This window comes from Pinus tabuliformis, chromosome 6 (assembly GCF_031772625.1).
Source record: "Pinus tabuliformis cultivar Carrire ecotype Pingquan chromosome 6, CPIR1, whole genome shotgun sequence".
Lineage (NCBI taxonomy): Eukaryota > Viridiplantae > Streptophyta > Pinopsida > Pinales > Pinaceae > Pinus > Pinus tabuliformis.
This window is the reverse complement of record NC_142292.1, coordinates 1,651,591,617-1,651,613,806: the sequence shown is the minus strand read 5'-3', so window position 1 is coordinate 1,651,613,806 and position 22,190 is coordinate 1,651,591,617.

Below are 22,190 nucleotides of genomic sequence, written 5' to 3'. Positions count from 1 at the left end.
AAGTGATCCATCATAGGAGGGCCTTAATGAATCCCACATCAATGACACGGAAAGGAGCAAATGATTTTCATGGAGGTGAAAACTGTCTGATGATATAAGGTTCAGGATGGCGGTCATGAAAGGATGGAGTATAGATGTATTGTGGTGGGTGGACCCGATTGAATTCTCTAAATGACTTCTCTTGAACATATCAGCAACACTTGACATGATGGATTGGTAGCATTAACCCCAAAGGTGGATGGTGTGGTATGACCATGGTGATGTGACCGGTGAATGGAACAACCCAACCCGACATGGACGCGGTGTGAAAGTGTCATGTTCAAGAGCGACTCGCTACCAACAAAGTTTCTTCAAGTTTTCTTCCCAATTTTTCCCCAGTCATTGCTGAATAGTGCCTCTTTATTTTTATCAAGCTTGAGGAGGATAACATATGCTTGTTCTATAATTTTCCCTTCGGGCAAACCCATCGCTTTGTTTTACCAAGCTTAGCGATAGTGAAAATCGTTCTTGCCTGCCACAGACAAGTTTGTCGCTATTATGTTTTTTAACGAGTTTAACGACAAAGATAACTCGGTCCTTTTCAATTTTAGAGAGTCTGAAAAGGTACATAAAGGAAACTCCAATATTCATTTTTCGTCATCTAATCCCTTAAGTCCGAAAAAGTATAAAACAATACAGAAGGGATGGATTTTCGATCCTTTTAACGAGCCGAACAAAACAAGCGCTCGATATTTTTGTGTAATGATCCCTCAAGTCCAAAAAGATTAAAATCTAAAGGAGGGATAGCACTTCCGGTCACTTTAATGAGCTGGAGAGGCCAATAGCTCGGCAATCTTTTCATATTTTCCGAGTTAGTTGAAAAGAGCTTAAAGAAGACTCATCTTTTGAGGAACGAGTGATGAAATGGGTAGCGGCTAGTTCCAGGTAAGGCTTGGAATTTTCCAATCACGGCAGTGTTACAAGGATGTCTAAAATGATCACTCTTCGCAGTTGTTCCTCAAAATGGGTAAACAATCAAATGGAGGTGAATGATCGGCCAATTTGAAAAGTGGAGGTGGTGGTGCAAACACGCCCAAGGCTTTAAAAGGCTGAAATCTTACATTCACAAGGTTATTTACCGGAAATTGGTTCATTTTTTATCGATGAGCTTGAACTCTGGGGGAACATGTGCTCATTGCTTATATTTATTTTTTAACGAGCATGAAGTCCACATCAAAACTGCTCGAGTAATCGAGTCATATGAAAAGGATGTCTCATTTGATATGGAAAATTTTCAATTGTTTGCCCCACATCCTTTCTTTATGCAAGTTAGGAAATGGCCAATCCTACGAGTTTAAAGGGTTAGCCTACAGGTTTAAAGGGAGGACCTAAAAATTTAAAAAATAAATGGTCGCTCTTCGCTTGCACGCCAAAAGGTTTGCATGCCCCCAGGTATAAAATATGGTTTCAAGGTTACCTCTACTTTCATCCATCAAAACATTTGTTTTACCGAGAGAGGTCTACCTCTTACAGGTTACCAAAGATTGTTTTATTCACGTTGTAAATGAAACACTTCTTCGGCAATGTCTACCGAAGTAAACAAAGGTGGGTGGTGGCGCTCACTCACTCACATAACTTTGACAAGAGTATCTTGTTCCAGTCCAACCCCCTCTTCCAATCACGGATGGGGATACGGAGAGCATATATCTCTCGCGGAAACCTACTCTATAGCTGAAGTTTTCCTGCTGAAGCAGACTAGGGTGCATGCCCCCTGGGTTTCAGTCACGCCCCCGAATCACTCGCCCTCATCGGGCTGACGGACTGGGTGGTGAGAAATTCCTTGCGTGAAAAGACCATTTAGGAATGGTGTATGATTGTTTTCTATGTGTGAGCCGGGGAATGAAAGTTGGTCTACGAGCTTGACCACTCTTCCTTCGTGCGGGAAACACATTACTCTAAAGAGTGAGGAGACAATTGCTCCCATGCAATAAATATAGTCTCGCCCAAGGAGTAGATTATAATCTAAGGGACCTTGGACTACCATCACGTTCATTTGGATGGTCTTCCTTTTCAATGTTATGGGTACATTGGGAAGAATACCTAAAGGTCAACTGCTTCCTTTATCAAAGCCTGTCAGATTTCGCATTTCAGGCAAAAGCGATGGCGAACCAAGCGCTTTCCAAGCAGTCGAGGAAAGTATACTCACAGAAGCCCCTTCATCAATGATGGTACCGGCCATAACCATCTTATATATTTGAACAATAATTTGAAATTGTATACTAGCTGGTAAACGGGGTCTGCGTAGTTGATTCCAGTCGAAGGAAACAACCAGGTTGCTTGGAGGTGGGACTGAATAGACGGCCGGATATGACTCTAATGAACTTCCTTCCTACGGTAAAGGAATGGGTAAGTTGTTCCCTTGATTAACAGAGTCTGTGTTCACGAAAATTATTTGGACGGTGCTATCCTCGTTCTCTTCGGTGACAGTATCATCCGAAGATGGAACCTCTGAAGGCAAGATCGGGTCAACTTCCATCTCAACCTTTTGACTTTCATCTGGTGTGGATTCAGATGGTTCATCATCGATGATAGATGCTTCGGCTAACCACTTAAGAGGGCCAGCTGGATTCTCGACTAGTGGTGGACTTGGCGAAAGTTTTTATATCCAGGTGGAAGTCGTATAGGTGAAACTGGATGATCTTCCAGAACTCTTTTTGCTTCATCTAAGAAGGGACAACGGTGGACGGCATGATCGCCTTCACACAGTTTACAAGGAAATATATACTTTCCTTGTTGTCCATGGACTTCACTTCCACTAGTCGACGGCGTGCTTTCAACATGAGTTTCAGAGGTTGACGACACCGGATTGTGCAAACGATGGGACCAGTCCCTTAAGATCCGAGGGATAGAGGGGCAATCTCTGTGATAATGGTTCCCTTTTCAAATGACACATGGTGATTTAGGCTTGGTAGGTGCAGTGTGTGGATTTTTGCTAGGTAACGATTTGTTGCCCCCTCTCATTTTGGGCTCCTTCTTCTTCTTTTCTTTCTTTTTCTTTTCCTTTTTCTTCTCAGGTACTTGATTTTTGTCTTTGTCAGCCTTATCAAGCGAAGAAGAAGGAAGAGAGGAAGAATTAGATGAAGTGGAGGTTTGGGGGGCAACTCTTGGATCGTTTAGCTGCTGACTTGACTGTTCAGGAATTGCAATGTTCATAACAACAGAGGTTGAGAAGAGCCATACAGGCAAACCTATTGTCAACCCTAGAAGTGACAATGTGGCCATGTGGGGTGCACCGATATCTCCCCAAGAGGAGAAGGGACTAGGATTCCCTCCAAGGGGAATCCCTTGGTCGGTGGACTCCATTTTCTCAACCTAAGATCAACGTAGGAAAGGTGATAATTATTCCGTTTAAAATAAATTTTAGGACGCTTTGACACAACTTGTTTTTTCAATTTTAAAGAGTCGAGAAAAAACAAAAGATGACTCTAGTCTCCTTCGATTTTTAATGAGCCTGAAGTGACAAGTGCTCAAATGGACCTTTTCTGTTAAAGAGTCTGAAAAGGAACGAAAGGGACTGCTCTGGAGATCTAGGTAGAAGGTGTACCAGACCAATCGCAAAACTGCAAAATACGTTTTACGGTACGGCAGTCAATCTTCCTGAATGTTGTGTTCGGAGCATTGCGATCGATAAGGCAGCAGACACGGCTTCCTATGGATAAAAGATAAAGCCTATAGGGGTCTCCCAAAATATACTCGACGGTACGTGGGAGTACAAGTCCGTATTGGCACTTGTCGTCTCAAAGTGGAGGAATCACCCAACCAATAGTGAAAGCAATAGTTACCACGTTTTACGACGCCGGAACACGTCTCTATCCTAGACCTCTAGATGTTGCGTTAGGTTCCAAAGCATTGTTAGATTAATTCAATTTATTTTAGAGTTGATATTGTTTATGAAATTTGCCTTTTGGGGTTCACCGCATGATGTATAGATGTAATTCCTAAGATGTAGTCTAAGATGATAAAAAAACTTTTTATATTCTTTTATGCCATGAAAATCCTAGCTACTAAGGAAAGATAAACAAATTTCTTTCAACAAAGAGCAAAGAGCACACACTAAATGCACTTTTCCTAAATCAAGCCAATCAGACTGTCTAAATGCAAATGCACATGCATGTATTTGTTTTTCGACTTTCTTAATATATGGATGATAAAAAGAAAGCTTAATGTGCAAATTCGAATTACTTTTTAAAGCGATAGCGATTTAACAACTTCCTTTTCAAAGACAAGTGAGGGTAGAAAGACACTCAATGATTTTCGAAAGGAAATATAGCTTTTCGAAACTTTAAAAATTACACCAATACAAATCACATGCAACAGTAAATCATATAATCGACTACCAAACAGGAGGCTTGTTGTCTATGGCTGAAAACGATAGTTACGACACTTTCCAATCAAATGAGAAACTGAAAATGATAAAAATAAACTTAAAACATTAACAGTTCTTTGCACATTAGAGGTTGGAATATCAGCAAGGAAAAGGGTTTCAAAAATAGAGGGTTACTGATCTCAGGCTGCAAAATTCAAGAATAGAACTGAAAGAAGTGATTCTGGAGAAAAAAATTCAGTGGCAAAGGCTCAATCTGACCAGCGCACCTGTAACACAGGGAATCTGCATTCCAGCGCAGGTTCACCAATCGGGAAGTGCGCTTAAGTGAAAATTCACAGTTCAGAGGGTGCGCTGGTCCAAAGACGAGACTTTGAACAGGCTCCGGGTCACAATTTGTAGTTCAGTTCAGGGATTTTGGTAGTGAAAAAGATGATCAGTAACTTGATAATCAGGGGTAGATCTAAATGAGGCTACTAAGCCTACCACAAAGAACAAGTAGAGAGTTTGTAGATTGAATGTTGAAATTATAAACAACCCGGAGATTGACTGAAGCAGCTTTGATCTACTTTGCATTCGTAAAAGGAATGCAGTTCGAAGGCTAGCTGGCTGATCTTCAGGCTCCGTCTATGTGTTTATAAAGTAAACAACTACAAATGAACAAACAACCTATTTTCTCCCCAGCGGAGTCGCCATTTTGTTACAGGGATTAGTGTCTATATAGAACTGCTCTATCCCACTAAGGTATGGTAGTTGCCTTAGAAACGACAGAAGAGAGTCTACTTTGATTCCTTTTATAATAGATAGATAGAAGAAGAGTAAGAAGACCAACCTTTGTCTTTCGCTTGACTCCTTGTTTGATTCTTCCTCCTTCTCACAGCCTTTTGATGCTTGTCCTTTTGTATGCCCAGCTTCAAGGAATACCTGTGGGATCACAGCAACAAAAGACTATGCAAGAACACAGATCTACTAATATAAATAATCTAGGGTCAGTATAGATTAACCATATAAATGCATAAACATGGATTACACAAAGATATGGAAGGAAACAAGAATAGCTTTATTGATAATCAAAGTGAAGTCAAGAGAGTTACAACCAGCTGTTCCGACCCAACATCATCCTCTTGACAAGAAAATTTCTCTTTTCACCTCATACAAAAGCTTAGATCACCCAACATGCACTGATATCACCTCAAGAAACTAACAACAATTCCTTACAATATGCCCAATTCCAACCTCTGGATCTCTTGGATGAGGGATCCATATATAGCCATCTTGTCAGGGGTATGAGTCAGCTCTGTGTTTTTTATTAGTGTCCTCCCACTGATAGTCCTTGCTTCCACTTGGAGATTGAGCATCTCTTACTCATCCTTGGTCGAATTCAGAGAAGCAAGTGTCACAGGAGAGAGTTATGGAAGATTCCATGCCTTTCCACCTTGCAAGATGACATTGCCATTTGTCTCTTTCCCACTAAACACACCCCACAGAAGAGCTTTCTGCACTTAAGCGCACCCCCACAGTGTATTTAGGTGGGCTTAAGTGCACCTTGACCATGGAGCAAGTGCACTGATCTTAAATTGACCCATTCTGAGCAGTTTTTCATGGAGAACTCCTGGGAGAAGTTGTAATCATTTGACCTTGTTCCTTTGGGGGTTGAAACAACACTTTTAGGGACTTAGGAGCCCTTAGTTTATGGATATTTACTGCTTGGGGTTGTAGGGCCCAAAAATATCTATAACAAACATCCACTTTCTCTCCATTCACGCATTTTGTCACCTCTATTCCACCACCATGTCATCAGATTAGCTTCACTTTCATCATTATATGGGTTATCCTTGTGTTTTCCAAAACATTATTAATTCTTAGTATTTTTAGGTGAATTTGTGGTTAAACTTTAGAAAATAATCTCCATATACTTATACCTAACAATTAGAATGAGTTTGTTGACATGTGTAGGTACAAAGGAAGCTTCCAAGGCATCTTTATGTGACACTCTATGTTCAAATTGGAATTTGAGGAGCTCATGGACCTCATGGAGAAGATCATGGACATCATGGAGGAGATCATGGAGGATAGGGTTATGTGTCACCACTAGTTCAGAGATATGTGGATTTGAAGAGGGAATAGTGGATCCATATTTATGACTTTGTTATCATAACTTTTGTATAAATAGGAGTGTTATCTCCTTCGTTTGTAATTTGGAATTTAGAATTTAGAATTGAGAAGTTATAATTTAGTACCTTAGGATCTTATAAGTTTGTAATGAGAAGTTATAATTTTGAATCATTGTAATGGAGATTTTAGAACCCCTTGGGATGTAGAACTTGTAATTGCAAATTGCAATTGAAGATAAATAAAATGGAGCTTCTTTGATCTTCTACGTTTGACTTCTCTTTTGATGTGCTTATGAATCCTTGGAAGGGCTCCCATTGTCTGGAAAGTACACTTTTGTTTCGGTAAGCTTTCGTTTTATTTTTGTTTGTAAATTTCATTAGGTTCATATGTTTGAAATATTAATGAATGACCTTTTGTAAGAAAGTAGTAATGTTTCTTTCAATGAATTTGATATGTTATTTAATGTTTGATTTCATTAGTTTAAGTTTCTGATTTATATGCTTGAGATATAAATGAATAGTCTCTTGTAAGAAAGCTTTAACATTTCATGCAATCAATGAAAACTAGGTTTAAGTGCTTTAATTTCATTAATTTAAACAATTTGCTGATTAAGATGATTAGAAATATTAATGAGCAGTCTCCTGTAAGGGAGCTTTAATATTTCTTACACTTGTCACAATGTCTTTAGATTTAATTTTGTTAAATGACTAAATAGGTGTTGGTGATCCCGATGAAAGGCCTCCTGTAAGGGAGCTTTGGCATTTCTTCACCTAGCTTAGTTTAGTTTGTCTCTAAGTCCATATATATTAGATGATCCTCGAGGTTTACCTACCCAGATTGATAGTAAATGAAACTCTAATTTGCATCCATATTTTAGACCAAACAGTGTAGAGGAGGTTAGGTTCCTCTCAATATTTTCAGTACCATTTCACACTATACTAGTGATGCAAAACACATTAGCTTCCCTCGTTTTCTTTATGTTGAGTCTTTGCTTCAGAGGCCATGATGTATCATATGGTCTGCCATTCTTTTGTGGCGGTTTTGTATGGATTTAGATAGATGTGGTGCTATGATAGACGGGAGGGAGAACTTCCCTTTTGCATCACATCTTATTTGTTTATTTTTTGCAAGGTTTCCGAAGACAAGGCATACTTTTGACTCTCACCCTCCTAGGCCAATGACTGAGGTGTGGATGTGCATTTGTGGTAACATGATTCCCAAGAGGGGCTTGCAATAATATCTGGCCGGGATTTCTACTGAGGCACTGGGTCTATTAGGAAGTGAGGATGACCACATGTTTGTCTTTGTGTCATGTGCTTATGCAGGGATGGATTGGTGACAATGTAACAACATCCTCTTCACACCTAATAAGCCTATAGATGATAGAGGTAATATTATTGTAGTATTTAAATTAATATTGTTTCATTTTATTGTCTTCTTCTTTTTTCTCAATTAGTCTACTCCTATATTCATACAAAAAAGTTACAGCGAGGCTGGCCTCGAGAATTCATGCCATGAAGTTGGCATAGAGCAGAAAAACTTGACATCCTGACTGTGGAACCGGCAAAATGACTTACATCAGAGAGAATAATTTCAAGGAACATTGAACATTCCAGAAAGACTCAAAAAAACTGACCCAAACAACGATACCGGACTGAGTAAAACACTGTTGTTTCAAGGACCGATTTTTACATAAACAGAAACATAAACAGACCCCGACCTGTATCATAGACAAAAGCCTGAGACAGGCATGAACCCTGTGAATCGAAAAGGAGGTGAGCTTCGTCTTCGGAGGCAAAACCAAAAAACCAGAGGCGCTGACTGGTTCAATCTTCATCTGAGGTAGACGGTTGTTCCTCTAAAATTCGGCACCCAAATTGACCGGAGTCCATGGAGTCAGAAGAATGGACCGCAGAGCTTGAAGGCTCTCCTCTCGTGGGTTCGCTTGGGCCGACATTGGCTTCAGAGTGCGTAGTAGGCATGCCTCTGGTGACATGGCGCGGGGTGGCAATTTGACTTGCCAACCTCTGTTCCGCCGTAGCCCTCTGTTGAACTGCTCCCAGACCCGTAGTATGCTCACACCTTTTGATTATCACAAAGACGATGAAGGAGGAATTTTCCAGTGAACATGGAATGTGGAAGCAGGCTGTGGGATGCACGTGATGCATACAGGCTTCACCTCTATCTTGCCCTCTTCCCCTGCCCCTACCACTTCTGGTGGCTGGAAAGACCGACGCATCTTCAGAGGGGTCCAGAGTGGTGGAGGAGTGCTGGTTGGTGGCTCGACCATGTGAACCGCCGCGCCTGCTTACCATTCTCAGCCTTTCTTTTGGCATTTTTATGGGATGGGGACTGTTAAACTGAGGAGGGAAGGCAGATAAATGACTGAGGGGCGTATGCACCGAGAGAGCAGAAGACTGAGCCCGAGAAAAGCGGTAAGCATCAGGAACCGGAGCTGAATGGAGGCCGGAGATGGTAAAGGCGCATATAGCCCTGCAGAGCCAGACCAACAGGGAAGAACTCTCAGCATGCACCAGTGTCGACGGGAAGCAGGTGGGCGAGCTATCACTCGGAGAGTCGCCCAGGATTACAACCTTGATGGAGCCGAATGCATACGATATAACAGCAACAATGAGAATTAAATTGAGCGCCATCGTGCCTATAACCAGAAGCAGGGAAGGTAGAGTTAATGTTGCCATTAATGTATTTGTGCGAGGCCAGCTTTCCAGGCCATGACTCATACACCTGACACAGATGGGCTGCCACTTTCCCACCTTGCGTGCCTCCATCGTACCTCTGTATATGTCAATCACCCGCATCTAGGAAAAAGGTAGTGGGCTTGGCCCAGTTTAGACTAACTACTCACGCAACGAGCTACGACCTTGCTCGGGATCGAACACAAGACCGGTCCGTCATGATGAGGCCGACTTTACCACTACCTCGCCTCCACGACCTTGTTTCATTTTATTGTCTTAATTATTTAGAGTAACATTTATTCTAGCACATTATTTAACTTGTTTTATTAATTTGTTTAATGAAGTTGTCTAATTATTGTCGTAAAATATATATTTTGTAGGCATCAATAGTTTTGTTTGGGACATACCTCCTCCCCCATTGGAGGAAGGTGAAAATATGGTCAAGGCTATGGAAGGTGAGCCACATCCTCGGATGTAGATGTGTGTGGGCATGCGAGCATGTCAGGCTGGTGTCAGATTTAGGATGGAGTACTACAACAACCTCTCTAGACTTTTGGTCAAGGAGGGAGTCCACCCGATGAAATCTTGAGACATTAGGGAATATCCTAGTCTCAAGGAGCTCTTGAGATACTATTTTCCCGATATGATGAGTCTGATGCATCATATCATTGGATCTACTAGGCTACTGGAAAGTAGGAGAGATCATGGACATGTAATAGATGCACATGTGTCTTCACCCAGTATTTCCACATCATATCATGATCATTATGGTGATGATCCTTCTAGTGATGAGGGTGGTGATCATACTGGTGATCCTTGAGATACATAGTCTTCACATAGACTTATTATGGCCCAATCGGATCATGATCAATCGAGTGTCGGTGTCCTTTTAATAGTACTCCAACTCCTCATCATTCACCTCATTATCACCCATTGCTTCATGTTTCTAATCCTCAAAGAACAGACCAGTCACCTTCTCCTCCACCCAATAGTTTGACTATTGAGGTAGTTAACCATCCATCATCTTCTGCTACAAATCAAACTGCCACTACTAATGTTGTATTAGATATTTCGTTTGATCGTGTAGTTAATTGACTTGTTTATATATATATATATATATATATATATTGGTGCAATTTTTTTGTTCATGTTGATGTACTTAATTTATATTTTGGTGTTAATGTGTATATTGTTAGGTCATGTTAGATATGTTCATTTAATGTGATTGCAGATAGATGTGTTGGATTGGTGACAATGTGGCAACATCCTCTTCACACTGGATAAGCCTATAGATGATAGAGGTAATATTAATTTAATGTTTAGATTAATCTTGTTTCATTTTATTGTCTTAATTATTTAGAACAAAATTTATTCTAGCACATTATTTAACCTGTTTTATTAATTTGTTTAATGAAGTTGTCTAATTATTGTCGTAAACTATATATTTTGTAGACATCAACAATTTTTTTGGGGACATACCTCCTCCCCCACTAGAGGAAGGTGTAAAGATGGTTAAGGCTACGAAGGGTGAGGCACATCCTTAGATGTAGATGTGTGTGGGCATGCGAACACATAGGGATGGTGTCAAATTTAGGATGGAGTACTACAACAACCTATCTAGACTTTTGGTCAAGGAGGGAGTCCACCCAATGAAAGCTTGAGACATTAGGGAAGCTCTTGAGATACTATTTGCGTGATATGATGAGTCTGATGCATCATATTATCAAAGCTACCAAGATACTTGAAGTGAGGAGAGATCATGGACATGCAACAAATCCACATGTGCCTTCACCGAGTATTTACACATCATATCATGATGATAAGGGTGATGATCCTTCTAGTGATGAGGGTGGTGTTCCTACTGGTGATCCTTTACATACATAGTCTTCACCCAGACTTATTATGGCCTCATCGAATCATGCTAAGCCGAGTTTTGGCGATTCTTCTAGTTATACTCCACCTCCTCATCATTCACCTGATGATCACCCACTGCCTCATGTTTCTAATCCTCAAAGAAAAGACCAGGCACCTTCTCCTCTACCTCATAGTTTGACTACTGAGGTAGTTAACCATCCATCATCTTCTGCTACAGACCATACAACCACTACTACTATTGTATAAGATATTTCAATTGATCATGTAGTTAATTGACTTGTTTATATATATATATATATATATATATATATATATATATATATATATGTATGTATATGATGATGTTAGCTTACAATGGTTGTGGTTTGTTAGATGTGATCATGATGATGATGCCCTGACAGATTATTAGATTTTTGTGCTAGCTAGTGTCATTTATATGTGCAAGAGGTGTGTTTAATTACATGATGTTAGCGAATTTAGATGTGTATTTTAGATTATGTTTATATTTTCTAGATGGTTATAATCATGATGTTTATTTTTGTGAAATGATATTTATTATCGATTATGTATTTTTGATCTTATATCAAAATTATATATATATATATATATATATATATATATATATATATATATATATATATATATATATATATATATATATATATATATATATATATATATACACATGCAAACCGACTTACTTTAAAAAAACGCAAAGCTATTTTTATAAATTACAAGGTTTAATATGGTTGAAACTATAACTGTAAAATTACCATAAATATTTCTTTATTGCTTATATAGTTCATACATATGAATTTTAACCTAATGAGTAAAATATTTCAATACTCACAAGGAATAAATAATTAAAGGTAAAATAATTTAGTTAGTTCTTAATAAAACAAAATTGTGTAACTCATTCAATTTTTAATATAAAATATTAATAATAATAAATTATTCAAAAAATGTAACTTAAACAATGAAAAATTACACATGGTTTATATACATGGTAGATCCATTGTTAAGAGGGATTTATACTAGTTTATAAAATTCAATATTCTATTGTTAAATTTAAAAATCTTAAATGAGAATTTTTTATAACCAATTTAGATTTAATATAACTTAAAAATTTATATTTTAATAAAATTTAATTTACCACTAAATTTATGAGAGTTTCAAGCAATTTAAATTTAATATTTATAACAACTCTTACCAATTTAAATTAGAAATTTCTCTTTCTAAAGAGGAGGAATAAATGTAAACTAAGGCTTATGAAGTTACTTGTAGTTGGGAATTTGCTCTATTGGAAGTACTCCCTTAAAGAGGAAAGTGAATTTTTTTCTAGTAATTATGTTATAACATTTTCGTGCTAATTTGGTTCTTTATTTGCTATTGTGGTTTAAATTTATCTTTTTTTAATAATAAATATGAGTTAAATAATACAACAATAATAATATATTAGATTTAACTTTTTGACAAATAATATATTTTTATTATTTCTTCATGAAGACTCAAGAAATGTTATTTTTTCCACATACTTATTGCGAGATAATTACTAAAATTGATGTTCTAAGATTTCTCCTAGCTAATACATCATGTTTGCATTGATAAAGACATGTCTACTTTAAATAATTTACTTATAATAAATAAAAATAAATATTAATTTTACATAATCTAAATAAGAAAGAAAATTGCATCACCAACTCTATTAGAAATTCAAACACATGCCTCAATCACCATCAACCTATTTATCATTTAATTCTTAGCCACAAAATATTTATTAATTCAACTTTTATTTATAATTAATATTGAAAAGAAAAGTCAAAACTCTTCCATTATCCATGAAGAAAAAAATGCAAACATCACATGCATCCATGTAAGCCCATTTGTTTCTCTTATGGTACATAAAAAGTTGTAATCAATGTTTTAGACATGTGCACTAAACCTCCTTTTAGTTTACATAATGTTGCAAGAACTCGAATTTAATATTACATATTAATACACATTTTTTTCATTGTTAAAGTCCTCATATATTTATAACTACGTGATTTATATTGATTTTGATATAAACTTGAAGGAAAAACACGTTAAAGGATTAATAAATCAATAAGTATATAACATCTAATTATACACTCATTCTCTTTAATTTCTTCATTTCAACCATTTTATCACTAGTAGGGAAGAATCAGCTTTCTTTATCGAAATCATGGAGTGCTCTTGTGAACCTTTCTAGGATAAATCTTCAATGTTATGTTTCCAAATTCCTTATTTTCACACTTTTAGGATATTCTTCTCATTTTCCTATTTGAGAAGGATTGTCACCTTAAATACTTATTATCATAGATATTGTGCACCATGTTTTAAACATTAATATATAAGAAGATATGTTGCATAGTGAAAATAAGGGAGATTATTTTACTATATTGAAAAACTTTGATGATGGTTGTAGTAGGCCTCTTAGTACACAAATATCACATATATATGATTTTCCTTATACATTTTGTATCACTTTGTGAATTATTTTAGACTGATACTCAAAATTTCATTTGAGAAAGGAGATAATTAGTATATTTAGATTGATATCTTTAAAAAGTATAGTTATACATAAGCATTCTTAAGGGAGTTCTAACCTTTAGTATTCAAAATGGACTTTTACCTTATCTAGAGTAGACAAGGTTTTATATTAGAAATATATGTTTTTGTTAAAAAAGAGTACAACAAAAGAGTACAAAATTGAAAATGCATGCTTAGAATTACAATCTTTTGATGCATTTTGATGTCTATCCAAGGCCTACAAAGGAAGTCTACTATAAACTAAAATTAAAAAAATTAAAGAAATATGTTAAAGTTTTAATTTTTAAATTATAAATTACACAATTTGAAATACTTATTTTTGAGTGTCAAAATATTTCCACTCGAAAAAAATGTTTAAAAACATTTGTGAATCTTACTAATTATGTAAATTTCAAAAAAGATGAATAAAAGATAATATATTAGAGAAATAAAGAAACTAAAACATACAACACTAGTATAAATGATGAAATAACAAAAGTACATATCATTGTCTATTGTCACTACCCTAACTATCTTCCTCGATTGGCATTATAACACTTTTCTTCTTAAAAATATGTTTTGATCTAGAGTCGTGCCTTAATATGAACTACCAATCCCTATCCAACACATCTAGGTAAGAAAACACCTAGTTGCAATTTTCAGGGAAAACATAAAGCTCCCTAGCTTCATGCCACATCTTTCTAGAGTTGAATATATCAACCCATTATCGTGATCTTCCTTTATATTATTCTGATCATAGGTGTCCCACCACTTGCTAAAAATAATAAATTGGAATGAACATAAGTCCACTTCAACGATCTCTTGTACATTTTTGGCGTAATCTAATGTCCCATGTATTGGGTTTTTCTCATGGGGGCTAGCATGACTATATTGGTCAAACTCAACTTCCACTCCCTAGTATTGTGGCATGCATCCATTGTTGACAGCCTCCTTGAAAAAATTATGTCCATATGCCCACACAGATGGGAACAAATGCACCTACAAAAAAGTGAAGAAATCACAGTGTCATGTGTCTAATAAACCAAACATAAATAAAATATAAAATATATATGTTACAATTCAAACATGCATTATGAAGTTAAAAATGTAAATAAACAGATTATTATCGAGTTTCTACACCTAATCCCAATTCCCTATGTTTAGCGCATCCTCCTCACCATGCGAGTAATGACCAGATGCACCGTATTTCTCTCTAACTTGATTAACAACCCAACTGTTACCTCATGTCATTGGCATAATTTTTTTAAATGATCAAGATAAGGCATGCTTATTACATTCATTCGTATGAATTATTTCCTATCACTATCCCATTTCCTCCACTTATGTTATTACAATGCGACCCATGGTTGTGTCACTTCTGAATTGTAAAGAATTAATTTGTTGATGGCTTCAATTTTAGAATTCGTTGATGAAAGCAAGCTAACATATATTGTACATATCATATCAAAATATGCATTAATTATGAATAGTTACTTTGTATAAATTTGACGAATGATAAGTATTATTTATCATGTACTTATTTCCATTTTTTGGAGAAGGTCTCCTTCTATTTTGTCTTAATCCTTTTCATTGTCCCAAATCACCACAACTAGTGTGTTGTTGATCTACTTGATGTACTCATTTGCATAATAAAAAGACTCATACGATATGTACCCCTATGCTATAGACCCCTCTGCTACACACCCATGCATAAGAAAAGGATAATGACACTACAAAGTAAACACATACAAAAATTATTTATATTTTATCCCATTGCATAAAAATAATGAAATCATGTTTTCCCCCCATTGGGGTGAGAGTTGATGAATAGGCACTGGTGGGATCCATGTCATGGCCAGAAGAGTTATGAGAAAGGACACGGGATGGTAAAATGAATACCCCCACACACCATCTCATCTGCAAGGTGGCAAGGCACATGATAGAAATTAAATGGTGGAGCACAGACTGATGATACAAAATACCATCGGGATTTTATGTAGTGAATTGAGTCTGGATTGTTTGTATTGAAACAACTCCCCTAGAAGTACCTAGGATGTTTGCAAGGGTAAAACACTACAATATCCACCTAAGTGCGGATGACATCACCCCTCTCAGTAGGAATTTGTTGTGGGTATGTTAATTATGTTCACTTCATGCATACCCTTACCCCTGTGTTCATATGATACTTTATAATTAGTTGGACGGTTGACTTTGAGATGATGCCTTGGGTCAGAAATTAAAGCCCCTAGGAAATATGGGAAGAAAGAATTGTTTACTGTGTTGAGAAACCTAAGTATAGTCGAGTTATTTCTATCTTTTATGGAATATTTCTTTCTATGATGTGCATGCATTTTGGGATTGAGTAGTGGAGCTCAGTATGCATCTCTTTCATGGGGGATTTGACTCAATATTTAGTATCCTTAATGAACTTTTTGGTTGGAATGATATGGGGAACTTTAGGAAAGAAAACCCTTGAATTGTTAACAACTCCCATTTCAATAAATCTAAGGGACATGTGGGACGTTGTTGATGAATTATTTCATAGAGCCCAGCTTAGTACCATGAGGAGAACTTTTGATTCTATGTTACCTCATTAGCTTCATTAGGACCCTGTGCGTGGTCATCTTCCTAAGCGCTGGTCCCCAGTTGGTACAAGGTCCCTGGCATTAGTGGTCTTGACTTTTGAATATTGATTTTTCTCTTACCTTTGTGGTTGGCAGTGATATAGTATGGCACATCCTTCATCAGATAGAGGAAAATCATCAACGCGAGGCCATGGGAGGATTCAGGGTAGTGGACATGGGATTTTCCGTTTACAATTTGATTGTGGTATGTCAGTCTTGATAAGAGCTTCTGACATTTTTGAAATGGGGGAATATTTTTTGCATTTGAACTCGATTCTAAATCAGGATCTTGTAAATTTGAATACATTTTTATTAAAATTGACATGGATAAAAAAAACCAATTAGATAATCAAAATATAAATAAAATTTGAACTTATTCGAGATGGAAAGGGATAACTCTGTGAAATACTTTGACCAATAAGGAATGAGCTAGAATCTAAAGAATTTCCCATTTGATATTATTAGATTTTTCTCGCTACATTTGAGAAAAATCGACAATAATTTTTTGTGTACATACCTGTTGACGGTGTTGGATCCACCAAAATTTAGGGGATCTCCCCAATATGAGGTCCCATTTATACCTCATACCATTTAGTGTAGGAGTCCCATCTGGTATGATGGCCCAGTTGCCATATACATAGATATTTTCCTCGGCTCTAACTTTCAGCACATGAGAGTGTTGCAATGGTACCTTCAAAAATCAAGGTTCGTGTGCTTGATGAGTGTGAAATGTAACTGTGTCTAGGTTCTCTTACTACAGAAGGGGATAAAAGTGAGCCTCTAAGAGATAGGTAATAGCACCACCCAAGAAGAGACACACGTGGATGAGGAAGGTTTGTCCAACATGCAATGAAATTGTCCACAACAGATGTGGCAGTCGTTAAAACCAAAGAATAGGAAAAGGTTCATCTACCATCCAACGGAATAGTCCACAACAAATGTGATAGTAATTATAACCAATGAGAGGGGAAAGGTCTATCTAGTATCCTGCGCAGTAATACACAAGGATGAGACAACAATGACAACCATAAAAACACATTCCCAATGACGTAAGCACTAAAACAATTGAAATAGTTCAACTATATAAATTCTCACAAGATAGTCTTACAAACGTCCATAAGTCATGGATGGAAAAGTGATGGACCGAGAAGTCTTATGTTCTGATAAAAGGTTCAAAGACACATATTTACATCATACATCACTTTCCCTAGTAATGGGACATTGGAGCCACTCCTTTCTCCTCAAAGAATTGATTGAAACTATATATACTTTGCCAGAGGAGGCAAGGTGAAATTTCCTATGCTCATAGAATGAGGGGGTATATATAAGCAAGGGCTGATGCTTGGCCCTTATGACTATTTGACTACCCTCATGACTGTTCAACTTCCTATTACTTTTCAACTGACATGACTCTTCAAATTCATGTGTGTAAATTGGACTTCCACTTTACATTACATTTTATTTACAAGATACATATGGCTCATAATAGTGATGTGGCCCTTGATAACCCATGACATGACTTGACATGACACAGCTGACATGGACTAGATTGATGAGATGGAAATGTCAAGAAGTTGTTGTTTCTAAGTGATATATGTGTTCTTGGACATGCTTTATCCTCTCCTCCACATGGCTTGATGATGTAGGGTCTTCAATGATCTTTGGTCTTAAGAGGTGGTTGCATGCATGTATTCCCTTCTCTTGTTCTTGGTAATCTTCTTTGCCTGTCCAGATCTATGTGAGTCTTAGAGCATCCTTTCTCCTTCTTCTCCATCTTCATCATCTCACCATGATCCAATGGTGTACCTATTCCTGCAATTCACTCATTACAAGATGACATCTAATCCAAACCCACTTAATCTAATTTGAAGCATTGTTATCCATGGACTAGGCTTGGACATGTGACAAGTTGGGAAAGAGAGCCCAGTAACTATGCATTGTATAGTTCCAGGTGACAGATGGGGAGGTTGATCACTCAAACTATCCAAAGCAGAGCTCGGGCTTGGTTGAGGAACTCCAGAGCACAGTCCTTACTGCTGGGTAAAATTGCGCAAAGGCCATTGGGAGGAAGGATTACACAGTTGAGACAATCAATGATTGTTGCAACATGGGACCCTTGGAGGTAGGTCTCCGCAGTTTTTAGAGGCAAGGAAGGACTCGGCAGCAGAGGGGCCTACAAGGAAAGGTTTACATAGTTCTTAAGATCTATGAGTCCCAGATGAGGGAGGTGACTGGGGAGGCACTTCGGCATAGTTCTTAGAGGCAAGGTAGGCTTGGTCTTCTGCACATTGTAGGGCTCCAAAAGGTAGGGAAGAATCTTGATGATAGATCTCATGAAATGAGTAGTTCAAATCAAGCTGGGAGAAGCTATTGCGCAATTATAGGGGTGAAGGCAGGCTGCTCAGCTCTGGAACTACACATTGCAACTTCCCTGGGGATAGTGACTACACACCACATAGTTAGAGGTAGCAAGGTTGCACCACTGAGGATTGATACTACACAGTGCACAGTTTAGTCGAGTTGTGGTGAAGGTGAGTTTCTTGGTCGAAAGGATAATCAGAGAAATGGCTAAGTGTACGAGAGAGGTGAATTTGTGAGTAACTTAAAATTTTGATCACACATTTAGCATACTTTGATGACACAAAAACATAGACCACTAGAACAACAAGAAAAAACATTACCCTCTGTGAGACTGTCCTAAAACAAAAAGCGATAAGTGCAACACTTAAGATTAACGTAGGATGACCATGGCGACACTTGGAAACAGTGCTTAAAACTTTGTGTGTGAGTTTGATAGATGTTTTCATGGATAGGAAAACTTGAATACACAAAGACAAACCTTTGAAATCACCAAAAAAGGACTGCAAGCAAGCTAAACCAATCAAACATGTCAAAATACAACCATTGAACAAACGAGAAAGAGGGCTGAAAAGAATCTAAGAGAGCTAAAGTGTTTGCAACCGTAAAGGAAAATACCATGAAAGGCTCCAAAATTTAAGTGCAAGCCAAAATTTTGAAGGGTTTTGCAGCTGCTATGACACTTGGCGACACACTTGTTGAATACCAAATTCTCTGCCTTGGTTCATTTTTTAGTGCAGGGCATTGGACCTTTAGGGAGTATTGATTCAACGGGAAGATTACTATGGCATCCCCACTTGCCCCATGAGTAGACAATGTTTTCTTTGTACTTTCTCATTTGAACACAACATAAGAGTCAGCTAGATCACAATGTTTCAAATTGGGAAGGGTATTTTAGCTCGCTAGATTATTATTTTCATAATATAATTTTCATCTATGATGTTGCTCCACTGCCAGTAGGCCTAGATAGTACCCTGACAGATTCACACAGGAATACAAGCATTGCTCCACTTCCAGTGAGCTTGGATAGTACCCTAGTGGAGTTGCCTGCTTCACCTATCTACGCAAGAATCCTTTCTCTTCTTTGGCCTGTATTTATTTATTTGTTTAAAGAGAATTGTGGATCAAAAATTATTCATTTTGGGCCAGAAGAGGGATCATGAATTATTGAGAGTAGGAGAGGTTTTTCCTTTAGAGAAGAATATAAATGCCTCTAATTTACGTTTTCTCATTTAGATTTTCCTCTTCTCCATTTCTACTAGTTGGATAAGCTTGAAAACACCAAAGTCAAAAATTGAGTATAGGCATGAGGTTGCCAAACTAGACACAAGTTCATTGTTGGACCAAAAATCTCCTTACAGATGGATCATATTTTCCATCAGAACTTCATCAGCCAAAATTTACAACCAAAACAAAGAAGGTGGACACAGGACTAGACAAGGGATGCAGTGTCACAAAACTATTTGAACTTCAGCCACACACATTTGGAAGCCATAACCCAGTAAGGTACAACACTTATTCACATAAGTAAAACAATAGAAAACCAAAGAAAACATAAACATAAAACAAAAAAAATACTATGTACATACTGCAAGGCGCAACCCCAAATCTTCATTGAAAATAATGTTTTAAGTCTTTGTCATTGACAAGGAGAGAGTCAATCTTCCAAGGAAGTGATTGAAGATGATACGTTTATTGGCCAAGCTTTTCGTGTATAGTGTATGGACCAATCCATAGGGATTGAAACTTAGTTTTCTTTCCTTTGTCTCTATGGGCTTTATCTCACTTGAAGACTAAGTCACCCACATTAAATCTAGTCTTCCCTATAGACTTTCTGTCAAACCATCTCTTGATACACTTCTGATGGAGTGAGAACTTTTCTTTTGTTTTTAGCCTTTCTTCCTATAACTTGTGCAAAGTGTCCATCCTACGCTAAAGTAAAAGACATGGCTTGCCCTAATATTATTGGGACAATTAGAGAGAAGGCAAGCAAATGTTTGGTGGAAGGATAGCCTCATTTCCATACACTAGGAAGTAAGGGGAGGTATTCAGAGAAGGCTTAGTTGTAACTTGGTCAACCCATAGAGCATTCACCAAAGTGGAGTGCTAATTTCACTGCTTAGAGAATATGGTCTTTTTGATGATACAAATGAGGTTCTTATTTGTGGATTTTGCAAGACCGTTCCCCTATGTATGATAGTTAGCAAAATGCTTCAAGACAATACCATTTTCCAATGAAAACTCATAAATGTTTAACGAATAAAAGTATGTTGCATTGTAAAAAACAAGTGACGTACGAATGTAAAACTTGGAAATGATATGCTATTGTAGAAAGCTGATCACTTCTTCATAATTCACTTGTTTCAATGGAACTTCCTTTGTCCATTACGTGAAGTAATCTATAGCAGTCAAGATAAATAAGTGTTGCTTCAATGAATGAGGGAAAAATTCCCCAATAATATCTAAGCCCCATAGTTGGAAAGGTTATTCCACTGCAACAGGCTATAGTGGGGTTACTAACTTCCAATTTCTGTCGGCACATCTTTGATAGATCAAATACTTGTGAGCATGGGAATGAGCATCCTTAAATAATGTATGCCAATAGAAACTAGCCCTCATGACTTTATGTGTTGTGGTGTTACCCACTAAGTGTCCCATGGCTAGTCCATCATGGAGATCCTGTAAAACCTTATTTAAATCCTATGTCTCTAGGCACCTGAGAAATATCCCATTATGGTGCTTCCTATATAGCACCCCATGCACCAGTTGGTATGAAAAAGCTTTGAGTTAGAGTGCCCTCTTCTGCTACAAAGAGAAATGAGAGGGAATTGTGCCATGTTCAAGGTACCAATGAAAATCTACATACCAAGATCTTTTTTTTTTGAAGTCGGAGAGGCTTGCTCAACATTGTACATTTTTATTTCTTTCTCCCAGCCTATGAGCTCTTGTTCTTCCTCTTGTGCATGAACTGCTTCTACTGCTAACTTACAAAGACCATGACCCTTGATGGTTTGAACTATTTTAATGTCAAGATCATATTCTTGTAGTCCGGTCATGCAGTTCACCCTTCTCTCACCCAACTCTTGTTGAACAAGCTGGGATATGACTATTAGGTGTGGGACAAAGATAATGTAATGGTTTTTCAAGAAATAGTGTCTAAAGTGATTCACCGCCTTGTATAATGCATAAGATTGTTTGTCTCGCGCTCATGAAGGATATAGGTCACTCATTGTTCAACTCGTTCTTTTGAGTGAGCACAACAATGAGAGAAGTTTCGGAAGCGAAAGTGTATAGGAAGAAATATTTTTTGAAGTCCAAGTTGTACAATGTTGGTTATTCTGATATTGCTTGCTTTATATAGGTGAATGCATGCTTTATCCTTCTATGTATTTCTTTATTATCTCCTATATAGGCTTGACGCTCTGAGCATAGTTCGAAGATGAAATTTCTGAGGAAGTTGATATTCCCAAGAAAGACTACATGGATTTCTTGTTAACAGGGTAAGAAATTTATGTGATAGTCTGAACTCTGCCTAGATCTACCTTCATCCCACTTTTATGAATAATATGTCCAAGCAGGTTACCCTCAGACACTATGAAGATTATCTTC